Genomic DNA, 14,620 nt, shown 5'->3' with positions numbered 1-14,620 from the left:
AAAATAGGATGAGAACTATATCTTACTCCTTGCTTATACCTTTACTTTTGAATATCCATCCATCCATCTTCTAACCTGCTTATCCTGTTCATGTTCATAGGGTACTAGTGTCTGTTCCATAAGCATTTAGCACAAAATAAAAAAACATTCTTTGCATGGAATACCAGTCCATCATGGAGCACACTTCTACACACACACACACATACACATATACATATAATGCTTAGAGACATTAAAATCCAGAAACACAATCACTGAAAAAATCAGATAAATTTATATGAAAGTTTTTATAAAGTATTCAGAGCATTGGTGGATGTAAAAATTGAGGACAGACATATGATTCCATTGATTTCACTAAAACAACAGGCCTCACTATTATTTTTTTTTTTATTGATTTTATTGAAATCACACAACATTCCATACAAATACATCAATTTTACAAGAATAGGATTGAAAACAAATCAAAGAGAAAGAAAGCATGAGCAGCAGAGTAAAACTTAAACCTAGTAAAAATAAGTAAATAGATAAATTAATAAGTGAATATAGATGAATGGAGAAGAAAAAGAAAAAAAAGGAATAGGGAGAGAATCTGCTTCCTCAGTGTTTTAAAAGCTTATTCTAAAATGTTATTGATTAGATCCTGCCAGGTTTAGAAAAAATTCTGAACAGATCCTCAATGTGAGAATATGATTTTTTCCAATTTCAAATAGTATATAACTTCAGCTGCCCACTGACTTAAAAGGGGAGAGTTAGGATTCTTCCAGTTGAGCAAGATAAGTCTGCATGCCAGTAGTGTAGTAAAGGCAATTACAGTTTGCTTGTCCTTCTCCACTTTAAGCCCATCTGGAAGTACACCAAACACAGCGGTTAATGGGTTAGGAGGGATTGTGACACCAAGGCTGTCTGAAAGGCATTTCAAGATTTTGGTCCAGAATGATGTTAATTTGGTGCAGGCCCAAAACATGTGACCCAGTGAAGCTGAAACTTGATTGTAGCGTTCGCAGGGTGGATCTTTTCCTGGAAACATTTTGGACAGTTTTAAGCGAGGCAGATGTGCTCGTTATATAATTTTGAGTTGAATAATTGTATGCTTTGCGCATCTGGAGCTTGAATGAATTCTCTGCATTGCTACCTTCCACTCCTTTTCTGATATGTTGAGGGAGAGATCCTTTTCCCATTGTCCTCTTGGATCTTTGAAAGGAAGGGACTGTAAAATGGTTTTATATATTGCAGAGATGCTGTCTAAGTCCTTGAAACTGATCAATATTTTTTCCAGCATAGAGGGAGGTGGGAGGTGAGGAAAATTGGGCAGGTTCTGTTTAACAAAGTTTCTAATTTGAAGATAGTGAAAGAAATGTGTTTCTGGAAAGTTAAATTTAGAATATAATTGTTTGTAGGATGCAGAGATGTTGTCTATGTGCAGATCTCTAAGTGATTTAATCCCAAATGTTTTCCAGACATTAAAAACTGCATATGTTTGCGAGGGTTGAAAAAGGTGGTTCTTGTGCAGAGGTGCCACCGATAAAAGATTCTCTATCTTAAAATGCTTTCTACACTGGTTCCATATTCTGAGTGAGTGGAGCACTATTGGGTTATTAGTATATTGGCGATAATTTGCATTTATTTGGATGCAAAGCAAGGAATATAAAGAGGAACTACAGGATTTTTTTTACAGGATATTTTTTTTTAGTGCAGACCAAGCCTGTATATTTTCAAATATTTGTGTCAATGTCCAGGTTTTTATATGTTGTATGTTTGCTGCCCAGTAGTAAAACTGAAAGTTAGGTAGGGCTATACCACCTTCTGCCTTTGTAGGGTCGCTCTTTGGATACGTGGATGTTTTGAATTCCAAATAAATGTGTTTATGGTTGAATCTAACTTCTTAAAGACTGATTTATCAATGTATATTGGAATATCTATATACAGTGAACCCTCGTTTATTACGGTTAATCCGTTCCAGACTCTACCGTGATAAATGAATTTTCGCGAAGTAGGATTCTTTATTTATAAATTGAATATTTTCGCAGTTAGAGTATAGAAAACCTGTTTACAACCTTCTAAATACGTTTTTGTAACATTATTAGAGCCCTCTAGACATGAAATAACACCCTTTAGTCACCATTACACTCGTATTACCCAATATATTAGACAAAATAAGAGAAAATATTACTAGGCGCACTCGCCTTTTAAGGCGACCGACTTTTATCCTAAATTTTTGTGCGCTCCATATGTGCATCAGGCATGTAAGTGTAGGGAATGAGAACATCAAAGTGCCCATTCATAACATCTCCCGAAAACCTAAGTTTTTCACCTTCTCCTGGATAGTAAGCATCTTCCTCCGGCGCTTAGTTTTATTGTCAGAAGGCTTAGAAAAAGCAGCACGTTTAGGAGCCATCGTAGGGCTTAGATAAAAGTTCTCAGAAAGCGCATAGTGCGTAAGCGTGTATGAGAAAAAAAACGCGATAGAGTGAAGCCGCGAAAGTCGAAGCGTGATATAGCGAGGGATCACTGTATATATAATTCACTAAGGCAAGACACCCATGGAAAGCACGCTGAAAGGGGCGTGGATTCACTAAGCCGCCGACAAGTAAGATACCTATGGCGCACGCAGGGAGGAGCCACACCCACCAACTCCAAGACCATTGGATACGACGACAACTTGCAGAGCCACGCCCACCAACTCGTGCGTGACGACACAGAAAGAACGGCGTCATTTATATTCATCTGTCGTAGAGGCCTCATGTATCTCCGAGCCACCTTGACTGTTCATAGAGGCATGTTTCTCGCGGAGGTGAGTCGCCATATGCAGCATATAAAACAGTTTGCAAGGGGTATGATTTATTACATTACCGATTTTTCAAATGTTAATTTTCTCCCTGTGCTTAAAAATCATTTAAAAACCGGCCTGATTATGCAACGTATGGTACGCCGCGGGTTGGCTAGTTTTGAAATAAAAAGAGAAGCTTAGGGAGGATATTCATCTTAACAATGTTAATTCTTCCAGCTAAAGTGAGATGAATGGTTGACCATCTGTGCTAGTCTTGCTTGATTTTTCCCATACAGACAGCGAAATTTTGTTGATAAAGAGCTTTATGTTTACTTGTGATGTTTACCCCTAGATATTTAAACTGATCTGCGATGATAAAAGGGAAGGTGTCCAATCTAATATTGTGTGCTTGAGAATTCACTGGAAAGAGCACACTTTTTTTAGTCAAATTAATTCTGAGACCAGAAATCTTTTGAAATTCTGTTAGTGCTGTTAGGACTGCAGGACAATACCATATCATCTGCACATAGAGAAATTTTCTGTTCTAGTCGTTCTCTGATAATCCCCTTTATCTCAAAAGCAGTTCGACAGTGAACTGCCAGTGGCTCAATGGCGATTGCAAAAAGTAGGTGTGACAAGGGGCATCCTTGTCTGGTACCACGTTCTAGTTTAAAGTATTCTGAATTAATGTTTTTAATACAAACTGAAGCTTCTGGATTGGTATACACTAGTTTGATCCATGCACAAATGTTCGGGCCAAACCCAAATGTCTCCAATGTGGTGAAAAGGTAGTTCCATTCAATCATATTAAATGTTTTTTTCTGCATCCAAAGATAATAAAATCTCTGGGATGTTTGACTTTGCAGGTAAGTATATTACATTAAAAAGGAGTCGAAGTTTGGACGCTAAATGTTGACCTTTAATAAATCCAGTTTGATCTTATGATATTACTGAAGGCAGTACTTTCTCCATCCTTCTTGCTAGGACTTTGGAGAGTATCTTAACATCATTATTCAGAAATGAAATTGGTCTGTATGATGCACATTGTAATACGTCCTTATTTTGTTTAGGAAAGACGGTGATTAATGCTTGACAAAAAGTTTGAGGTAGAATTTTATTGTCTTTATCTTCTGTGAATGTTGCTAATAGGAGGGGAGCTAGCTGAATGGAGAACTTCTTATAAAATTCCGCAGGGTAGCCATTGGGGCCTGCTGCTTTCCCACTTTGAAGTAACTTCAGAGCATCTAATAATTCTGATAGTGTCAAATGTTTGTCCAATTCCTCTGCACTAAGAGTATCTATTTGATTGTGGTACCTCTAATGAATCCAGAAATGCATTATATTGTGGCCTCACTATTTTAAAAGTCAAAATAGATTGCAACATATTAAACAGCTTTGAAAATATGCTGATACCAAGGGGATTAATAATCATTATATCTGAAATATTTCCTTACTGGGTTAATTACTTGAGCTTTACAATATGCAATCAGCAACTTAACTTTGACCAGCTGATAGTATTTTTACTTTGTGGATCTGTAAGATTTAATAACTAACTGATAACTAAAAGGCTTTCAGTTGCAAGTGAATTGGTGAGCTTTTATATCATAATGTGTGAACTTATTGTGTTGTACTAACTGAATGTATTTAATGTTTCTTTCAGAAAAGATATATTGGTGAACTATTTAAAATATATTGTATGTAATCATCAATAATATACTTATCTTCTAATGATAAACCTTGCAAAATATAATTCATTTATAGCAACATTTTGAAATTGGGTGATAGTGTCCTTAGTCCAGTTACATATGGATCCTCCTTACTGTGCTAAATCTTGCAATCTGGTTACTGTCTGTGTGGAGTTTGCATGTTCCCTATATATTTGTGTAGATTTTTTTCTATGTAAACAGGTATTCCGTCACAACCCTGAAGACATGCATGCTCAATAAATTGGTTATTCCACTGTGTTGAAGTAGTGCCTGTAATGGATTGGTACCTAGTTTAGGGTTGCTTTCTGCATTTTTGTAGGATGCTGTTCGAAAAGGCTACAATCTTCTGGAATCCTGTATTCATTAAGTGGGTTTGAGAATCTTATGTATATAATATTTTGACTTTATGATTGAAATAGAATAACAGTGAGAAGTGTTTCAACCTTGAAATCCATGACACATGTTCATTTTTGAGCAGGTGTGTCTTTTCTCTCTGCGCTTTTCATGTCCCCCTGGATAAGTGTAGGTTTCCTCCATGGAATCTGTAGTATTTTCTTCTCACAGTCTAAAGTGATAATGACTCAACAATATGTATGAAATGCCCCATAGAGAATGTGTGCATGTGAAGAAATGGCATCCTATCCGATTTTTTGCCTTTTACACTAAAGTATATTTTAACTTGGTTCTGTTTAACCTTCAATTCGACAGGGAAATGATTACATTATAAGGACACATTTTAATTTGACAATAGATCTCTTCTGAGATCTTCACTTTGATTGTTGATTTTCAAATGTGAAAATTTAAATGTTGAAACTTCAGTGCAACCATATCATAAATGTTATGTGTTCACCTATCGACTGAGAGTGTGGCCTAGTGATATTGCTTTAAGGGCCACAAAAGCATGTTTTATCTCTTTCTCCTCTGTCCTTATTTTTTTTTCACTGTTTTACAGCCTCCTGCACCATTAACCACTCCCTGCTTATCTCTTCCCTTCAAAAACATGGAAATGGAATTTCTGTATTGGATTAGTTCAAGTCCTACATTTATGGCCATTCATTCTGTGTATCACAACCTAACTCTCTGTCATCTAGGAAACTCTCCACAGGTTCATTTTAAGGATCAGAGCTGGGCCTCTGTTTCTTTTTCTACATTCATTCCCGAGGCATATTGGTTTCTTCTCATTGCTTCTCCCACCACCTATATGTTGATGCATAGACTCTCCTTAAATTTCCTTCATTCATCCCATGTTCACACATAGAACCATAAACATTTGTAACAAGTTAACAAATAGTGTGGTAAACAGTAGGACAGTAGGACGTTAGGGACTTTCCAAACTAGACTTGATGTTTTTTTGGAAGAATTACATTGACAGGATGGCAAGCTTTGTTGGGCTGAATAGTCTGTTCTCCTGTTGATTGTTCCAATGTCCTAATGTGTTTCAACCAACTTTCTCTCTGTCATATCTTCTTGGATGAAGAAACATCATCCTAAACTTTGCCTACCCACATCCATTATCTTTTTCTTACCTTCTGCTTCCACAAGTATTTCTTTAAACACGGTTCTTGATAATTTCACCATCTTAACTTTGGCTTACTGTCAGGAATCTTGATTTGATTCTGAATGATTCTCTCTTTTGCTCTCATTCCAATTAACTTATTGAATGAACCAGTTCTGTATCTTTCTTAAGAATATGACTTGACCCTCCCTCATTTAATTAAACTAATTGTTCAAGCTCTTGTTCTTTCTTAACTGGGCCTCTGCAACTCCTTCCTGGCAGGGTACCCAGCAAAGGTTTTCCTGTCTGGTATGCTCACTCTATCCCTTGTTATACACACCATACCCTTCAGCTCCATTCTTTCCTATTAGCTTCCAGCAAGGATTCAATTTAAAACTCTTCCCTTGACCTACAAATATCTCCAATATTCTGCTTCTCTATGCCTTCAGTCTCTCATCTCCCCATTTATTCCTAAAAGAAGCCTTCATTATGCTATGGTATGACTGTGGCTGTCCCTCATTCCTCCAGACATGTAAAAGGCTAGACTATGTTTCTTAGTTCTCACTCAGAAAACTTTTTATGATGCATCTCTGCACTGCTTAGACCTTCCCCCTTCTACTTCCCTAATAAATATCAGATGTGGTACCCACATACTTAATTGTTGAGCAGCTTTCTTATTGTTTATATTCTTGTTTCTCATTTAGCATAATGACTAGCCGTGGAATTCACTTTCTTTGCATATCTTTGGATTTTGTTGCTAACGTTTTCATCTGTAATCACTAAAATTTAATTTATTTGCTTGTGTAAGTCACTTTGGCTAATAGCATCTGCTAAATAAAAAATATATAATTTAACTTGAAATAACAAGATCAGAAGTTCGCACTCCATCTCTAGGAGATAGTTTGACTAACAGTAGGTTGCATAACTTTCCCTGGCATTAATTAAAAGAATGTGTACTGTGAACATTGCCCTTTAAAGAATATGAAATAATTTCAGAATGGTGTCTGTGATTAAATGAATTACAGGAAAAGCAATAAAAACTGATTCATAAGTTTAATACACGCATACATTTACATTTCAGGTTTCTGTAACCCCTGTTATGGAAAAACTAAGTTCAGAAAATGGACGGATATACTGTAAAAGACAAGACAGTTTACTTTTTACAATAAAAAGAGTTTTTCTATGTACTCACTTCCATTTCTGCTGGAAAGAAGTGAACTGACAGCCACATATCCATATTCATTGCAGAGATATTTATTACTACTTTGAAACTGAACTAATGCATTCTCTTGTGAGCAACAATAAATCTAGTAGTTATGCTTCTGTGCATATAGATGTTTTTAGTTATACAATTAAAAGAACACTGAACTAAAAAATTATAGCCTTGAAGTTTCAAATGTTCACAGGATCAATATTGTCACAATTCTTATTTTAATGTGCCAATCAACACTACATAGCATCCCCCTGCACCATAATTAATACATTATTATTCTCATTATAAACACACATCTATCAATATGTACAGTATATATGCAAACTTTATAAAAGTGTCACAGACTAATATTTGCATTTTTGCAGCAAGATTACTGTGGGAGTAATACAGTATCCAGAGTTCTAGTAATTTGTGTATTTGTCTTTTCACTTCAATTCAATTTAATTTATTTTTATACAGCACTTTCTACTGGGAACAGACTCAGAGTGTGGTAACAAGTTCACAGGCAAAATACAATTTGAAACACGCGCACACACACATAAAAATACAGATTAGTCAAAAAACACAGTAAAATAAAACAATTTCAAGCAAAATGATGTGAAAGGATCCTAACAACATGTGACCTTCAATACTGTATTATTGTTGAGATATGGTCAGTTGTCAATGGAGCAGGCAATCTGCCAACTGCACATTATGTTTCTGAAACAAATCCACTAGGGAAAAAAATGAGAAAATGGGAGTATTATATTATATGCTGCCTTTGTTAATTCAAGTCTTATCCAAAAGATGAATACCCACTGATGCTTTGAATAATTAAAAAACACATTTGCCATAATATGAATATTTCACATATAGAAGTAGTCTATGTAGTAATTGATTTCTGGAGGTGGGGTGGCTTGTTCCATGATTCGTAGCTCTATTTTTAATGTGTGCTGATTAATTCAAGACATAAATTTAAGTGACTTATTTTCAAGGAGCCAGCATCTATGATGCTATGAGCTTCTTCATGCAAATGATGATCTCATATGTACAACTCCAAAGTTAGTAAACATTTTTTTCTAATAATATAATGTCAATCACTGTCTGTAACATGGACTGGCAAAAGCCCCCTAAAACCGAAAGATGAATATGGTTTACTTATAAAAACTACCTTCCTGATAGCAAGTCATGTGAGGTCCATGAGACTAGAGCAAGTATACCATTCTTCTTGATAAATTTCTACAGTTAAGTCATCTTTCTTCTTTAAAAAATACCTTATTATTTATGTTCTTAACTCTGTATGCTAACTACAGAAAATATTTGCCATATGTATGGCCATGTGCCACCATTAAGGAGAATTAGGCATTTGCCTACAGAGCAGATCATTGGGGGTGGAAATCCAGATGCACGGGTTAGCTACCAAACAGTCAGTTGCAGCACTAATAAGCACGGCCTAGGGTGCAAAATAACCTAGCACCAGCACTGGCCCCAAGAGCCAACTAAGGTCAATAAAGCCTATCTTCCTGTTAAATCATTTTTTTTACTATGCCGTTGTAGAAAGTATACTATGCCATGCCTCACTATTTCAGTACCCTTTATAAAATGCACAGAAAAGCAAAGTATTATTCATATACTGTACAAAATACTGATAATATATTAAAGCTTAGACAACAATTCTGGGTTGCACCAGGATATTAAGTTTTAGTCTGTCTTGCTAATATTATACAGATTGAGACAACACATAATTGAACATGAGATATACATTTCTGCAAATTAACAGAAACATAATCTACTATTCTATCTGAAATATCTACACACATATAGAAACTCCTGTATTAGAAAACATATTGGTTAAGTTGACAAGTAACCTGGGAGCGCTTGGATAGTCCTAACCACTTTAAAATATTCTAATTGAACAATTTTAACATAACAGTACATGTTAAAGCCTACTTAGTACAATTCAGGGTGGTACGCACGGATGGGGTATTTTAATGAACGCAAATATATATATTAATTTTTTAAACATTTACAATAATTAAAGTTTTAAAAAATGCATTGTAAACCCTGGTGTTATTTATTTTATTGATTTAAACATGATCAATATTAATTTATACATTCAGCTTAAAATTTAAAATATAGAAGTTGGAAGTAATACATTTTTTAAGAAAATTAATATACAAAACATTTTCACATACCATAATGTTACATGTTCTTTAATTAGTAGGGCTGAGAATATGCACACCGGCCTCCCACTATATTTACTTGAATGAATTATATACTAGAAAAGTAAACGCTACCCTGCACCTGTCCAAATGCGATGACCTCAATACCTGCAGAGGAAAGGCCTCCGCCTTGCTGAAACATCAGCAGGCCTCCACGGCGCCGCGCCTCCCCACCCATCGCTACTGCGCAAGCGCGCTTCCGGAATGGCGGCACTGTTGACGTTTGATGTCATAGGTCGGTCAGCGGTGCCGCGCACACGAGCATGAATCAGGAAATAACGCCGTGCGTCACTGTTAGTAGGTAGCAAACTGATCGGTATAGTCTGAAGCGTGCGCGCTCCCTTTTCTCCACAGTGTGGGAACCGGGTTGGTGACGTGCGCGAAGCCGACTCCCGTGCGCGTTCCCAAGACCAAAGGCGAATGCGGTATTGAAAACAAGGATCGGAGGAGAGAGAGAGAGACAAGGAGATAGACTGAGAAACCTGGGACTGCCGTTTGATATTTAAGATTGTAATAACTGAGGAGCTTTGTATGCGTGCCACGCCAGGCTGAGGATTCGGGAGGCATTTGTTAAGGGTAAGTCCGTTTTGCCTTGCCTTCCGGCAAACCTTTTATTGCACGAGAGCACAGCCGAGTTTGTCAGACTGACGATGTGGCTAGATTTTTGCGCCTCCTTTTTTCAGTCGGTGTCTCAAAATGGCGGACAGGGCCGTTGGAGTAGTGGAAGAGACAGCGGTTAAAAGAAGGAAAAACATAAGGAACGTAAGCGAAAGAGTTGAGTAATTGGCAGGATGTGTTCTTTGGGAGGATTAGGATGTAGTCGGTCAACGGCGCGCTTCATCTTCTATGTATTTTCTGTGATCGCAGTCGGCTTTGTACTTTACGGAGCCGGGTTCTTAGGTTTTAACTTGATTTATTTTTCGCGTGATAAGCAAAGTCGTTTTGAGTAAGCGGGTGTAAATAAACAGATAACGCGGCAAAACGCCTTTGTACATCCAAGCGAGCGTAACCCCTTGTGGAATATTTAGAGATGCTGACGCTTTTCTTTCCTTTTTTTTGCACAATTTAGGTCAACAGCTTATAAACGCTTTCTGAGTTTCAGTTGGTTGTCCAAAGTTTTTGAGTATAATTTCAGTTAATGGTCATGTTAACTTCGTAAGTTTTCTCTCGTTATTTATACAGCCATGTTTCTAAAATGTGATTTCTGTCATGATAGTGTGGCCAATGTTGATGCATTTACCTCGAATCTATTTGTTCATTCGTTTCTCTTAGTAAATAACGTTATTTCTGTCAGCCAATTAGATCATCTTCTTTCTTCCTGGATGTATTGCTGGGGGTAGACTGAAAACATGAAATGGGTAATAAATAATAATTCACGAATGACTTCTGCAGTGGTTTGGACACATCAGGGGTGAGTCCTGTGGGGGTCACTTGTATTTTCACTCCTGTTGCAACAGCAATGCATCTAGAGTCCCGGTGTAACGGGAACAAGGGCTTTTTGCCAGTAATTCGTCTACATCTAGACGGATGAATGTGAAAATTCCTCCTCGTAGTCTCAGTAAGAAATTGTTTGTTTGCTGTCTGTTTTGATTATAGCATTTTTCGGATCCGTTCTGATGTTTCGGTTTTGGGGGCCTTATTAGAAAAAGGTGAAAAATCAGTCGACCTTGACAAGTCTTGGTCCCTGTTGATTTTTTTTTTTTGTATTCGTTTAGTGATGTCGTGCATGCGAGTATTTTACACATGATCCGTAATTGATAAAATATTAGATGCTTCACGATATTAAAAACGTAATCCGGTTTCTTATAATTTTCGGCATTGCTTTTAAAATATTTGTGTAGTCCGTACATAACAATGTAACGTTTTGTGGTGTTAAGTGTTGCTTTTTGACAACCAAAGCTTTTTGTGCAGGGCTTGTGCGTACATCTGTACGTACGCGTGAGTAAAGAAGGCCTTGCCTCCCCAACCAAAAGGCAGCAGATTAACTGTGGACGGCTTGTTGCCACATCCTTCACGTCCTTTGTTGATTTCAATTATAGCCTTCTCTGTTAGGTGAGAAAAATTAGGAATTTGTGTGTGTGTTCGTGTGCGCCTTGAGTTAGAATCAAATATATTGGGATATTGCACTTCTACAACCTCTCTTTCTCTCATCCCCATGACAGGGTGGGACAGGGTGGAGCAAAAGTAAGCCGGAGATTCTAGGATGCGACTGTCTGATGCTGCGCGCGCTGTTTTACAGTCTGCTAGTCCACATGGTCTCGCAGTAGTGTTCAGGTTCAAGTGCAATGACAAAGCTCCCATGGTAAATGGTCCTGGGCAATGCAGCTTCCTTCCTGAAATTTGTTGGCATAGGTCAGTTAGACTTTTTGGGTTGTAATCATGAGCTTCTTAACCGTTTTTACAAGTAGACCTTTCGCCGAAGATGATTCATTTCGGATGCTCTTGCTGATAGCTAGACGCTGTTGCTTGTTAATTTCTGAGAATTTATTTATTATTATTTATTTACTTTACTAGGATTGTTATGTTAAGTGCAAACAAATTTTATGCACGTGTCTGCAAGAAATAGTTGATGGTTAATTTCATAGTAAAGGATCAAATATAGACGCACCATTTCAACAGTATCAACTTAGTCGGGCTTGTTTATTTATACGCATATAATTTCTTTTATGTAATACTTGGACATCACAATAATTCCTGTTGAAAATCGAGGATGCTTGCAATTCCCAATTAAGGTTTTGTTAATGCATGGTATATCCATGTGCCACTTGTGTTTTCTGTTTTACACATGCCCAATTAAACAGTTTAAAACGGAGGAGCCTATATTTAAACAGTATTGTGGAGAAATTTTATTTTTTGTTAAATTGGTTTTTACACACTATATATTTTTTCCTTAACTTCATGTGCATTTTGTATTTTACTAGATAATGAACCCTGCCCAACTAGTTATTTGATTTAATGGTTTTGATAAAGTTATGGTAAATATTGACACTGATTTCTAGTTGCTTATTCACTGGAATTTTTTTTTTCCATACAGCACAGACTGAATTTTGTATTTCAATGGATATATTTCTATCACAGACAATGCAAATAATCCCATTTTATGCTAACTCTTATTTAGATTAAAATATCTTAACTTTCACATTAATGTGCGTCTGTCAGTCTGTGGTTAATAGGAATCCCTTTTCTAATGTTCATTTGCTTTTAGTTATTTTAATCCAAACTAGCATATATATATATATATATATATATATATATATATATTTGTAACATTTGTGGAAGGGTTCAGTAAGCAGCATTCTTTATTGTTGCTCAGTGCTTGTGGTTTTTGATACTAAAAAACAGTTTTAGATTTAATAATTCTTAAAACATGGAGTGTTTAACAACTCTTTACTATTTTGGGTTGGAAGTTCTTATGTACATATTGTTTATTTTTCCATATTGCCACCTTGGTTTCTGAGTATGTAAGGAAGTCAGTGGTGGGTTTTTTTTCCACCCAGTTTTCTGAATTTTATACTATGGCTTTCCAGGCATGTTATGCATTTGTTTGTTTTGGAATGTTGTTCTTTATTAAACTTTATGCTTACTGATTATCACATCTAATTTGTTTAACATGGCATTGTCATTTGTACATTAACTTCTGTTCTCCATATGCATAGATGCAAGAATATATCCTACTCCAAATATAAGAAATTTGACAAGTTATGTATTTTAGACAGTAATTTAATTTTTCTCCACTCTTTTTGATTTAACAAAGCTTGTGTTTTGCACAGAAGCAAAAGGTACAGTTTAAGCTCTTTCATTTCTGAGATAACAGAAAATGCACATGGGAGAAAATTTTATTTATTTAGCCCTATTAAAAAGCAGGGTAGGATATGACGTATTTTTATGAGAAAATTGTATCTTGTTTTGTTTTTTTTGTTTTTTTTAGTGCTTGATAGTTTACAGACACTAAAGCAAATTGAGATACTGTGCAGATCCTCGTATTGTAGGCAGTCTTGCACTTTGAGCAGGCAGTATTATGATGTGAGACTAAGCCACTCCTCCTTGTTTTCAGTATTGCTGCCCACTGAATTGATGTGTGAAGACTGACGGAATCAGTGTTACAACCTAGATTTTTGCATCTGCTGTGATGAAAGTTGGTTAGGAACTGTAAGAAGGTTAATGTGTCTGGACAGTTTTGTGCAACATATGACATTTGTAATGGCTTATGATGTTCATATGCAAGTGTTGCTTTGCAATATGGAGGAAGAATTCATTTGGTGCACATGTGTGCATTATCTAAATGTCCTTAAATATTAAGTCACCTTGAGTATCATCACTTCCAGAAATTGAAGTAAGTAAGGCTAAAGGAGTGTGATAGATACTGTTTTATGATAATACTTTTGGCCATTTGTTGTCAGGAACAATAGAAACTAATTACAGACTAATTGTGCAGAGTTATATAATTTGCATTTAATTTTATGTATTTTAATGGTATGTTTTACCAAGTAAGACCCCCATCTTTTACATTGCATGATGCATTTGTAAATTGGTTTTTGCTTTGTGTAAAGGGTATTATGGTAATTTTTACATTATTTCTTTTGATCTTTAATATATACCTGGAGATTTTGTCAGAACTGATTTAAGTTGTCTACAACGTTTTATGTTTGTATTGTCTTCAGTTCAGATTAATATGCGTGTTTTTACATGTATATTTATTATATGCATGTTTCATAATAAACTGGTATATTTTCAGTGGCAGCTATAATATTAAACAACATACATTTTTTTGCCGTAATGCAAAATGAATAAAGGTAGGTGAAGTAAAGTTGCTTGATGATTGATATAGTTGAAGACTGTTACGAATGACTAACAAGTGAAATTAAAATCTTTGTTGGTGAAAAGGTTGATTATTGGAGGTTTTGTGTTTATGCATATCTGGGAATGTTTTCTTATATATTTCTTTAATGTCATCAAATGAAAACTAAAGCAATGAATTGTTTATTGACTTTGCAACACTCTAAAGTTAATTTGTATTGTGAGTAAACAGTAAAAGTTGCAGTCTTGTTTTTCATCAGCTTTAGGTCATGTTAAATGTGTGCAGTTGATTTTCCTGTTAGTTGTGCAAGATATTTTAATCACAATGTATTTCATAGTATCGTCTGTCTCTATCAGTTTATGCTTTTGTTTTTTTAATGTTTTCCATATCTCTTCACGCAATTTGTTTTGGATTTTAAGCAAGCTGTATGACTCGTTCAA

At 35.9% G+C, this 14,620-nt stretch overlaps 2 protein-coding genes across 2 annotated transcripts in view; one reads left to right on the top strand and one right to left on the bottom strand.

The window, feature by feature from the left end:
• The window catches only part of mettl16 (methyltransferase like 16), a 117,749-nt gene extending 108,205 nt beyond the window's left edge, over nucleotides 1–9,544 (bottom strand). Inside the window, exon 1 of the mRNA XM_039756936.1 lies at nucleotides 9,356–9,544. The gene's annotated coding sequence lies outside the window, so the exon portion shown is untranslated. The remainder of the gene's footprint in view (nucleotides 1–9,355) is intronic.
• Nucleotides 9,545–9,698: 154 nt separating this feature from the next.
• LOC120531486 (lissencephaly-1 homolog) overlaps nucleotides 9,699–14,620 on the top strand; it is a 134,359-nt gene continuing 129,437 nt past the window's right edge. The window contains exon 1 of the mRNA XM_039756938.1: nucleotides 9,699–9,958. The gene's annotated coding sequence lies outside the window, so the exon portion shown is untranslated. The remainder of the gene's footprint in view (nucleotides 9,959–14,620) is intronic.

Source organism: Polypterus senegalus, chromosome 6 (assembly GCF_016835505.1).
Source record: "Polypterus senegalus isolate Bchr_013 chromosome 6, ASM1683550v1, whole genome shotgun sequence".
NCBI lineage: Eukaryota > Metazoa > Chordata > Cladistia > Polypteriformes > Polypteridae > Polypterus > Polypterus senegalus.
The sequence above is the reverse complement of the archived record's forward strand: the minus strand, read 5'-3'. Positions and strand labels throughout refer to the sequence as shown.